The following is a 645-nucleotide window of genomic DNA, read 5'->3' on the forward strand; positions in this document are numbered from 1 at the left end:
TTCTCCAACAACACAGTTCAAAAGCATCAATTCTTCGGCGCTCAGCTTTCTTCACAGTCCAACTCTCACATCCATACATGACCACAGGAAAAACATAGCCTTGACTAGACGGACCTTCGTTGGCAAAATAACGTCTCTGCTTTTGAATAGGCTATCTAGGTTGGTCATAACTGTCTTTCCAAGGAGTAAGCGTCTTTTAATTTCACGGCTGCAGTCACCATCTGCAGTGATTTTGGAGCTCCAAAAAATTAAGTCTGACACTGTTTCCACTGTTTCCCATCTATTTCCCAAGAAGTGATGGGACCAGATGCCATGATCTTCGTTTTCTGAATGTTGAACTTTAAGCCAACTTTTTCACTCTCCTCTTTCACTTTCATCGAGAGGCTTTTGAGTTCCTCTTCACTTTCTGCCATAAAGGTGGTGTCATCTGCATATCTGAGGTTATTGATATTTCTCCCAGCAATCCTGATTCCAGCTTGTGCTTCTTCCAGTCCAGCATTTCTCATGATGTACTCTGCATATAAGTTAAATAAGCAGGGTGACAATATACAGCCTTGACATACTCCTTTTCCTATTTGGAACCAGTCTGTTGTTCCATGTCCAGTTCTAACTGTTGCTTTCTGACCTGCATACAGATTTCTCAAG

The sequence above is a fragment of the Bison bison genome, unplaced genomic scaffold, assembly GCF_000754665.1.
Source record: "Bison bison bison isolate TAMUID 2011002044 unplaced genomic scaffold, Bison_UMD1.0 scf7180017864516, whole genome shotgun sequence".
NCBI lineage: Eukaryota > Metazoa > Chordata > Mammalia > Artiodactyla > Bovidae > Bison > Bison bison.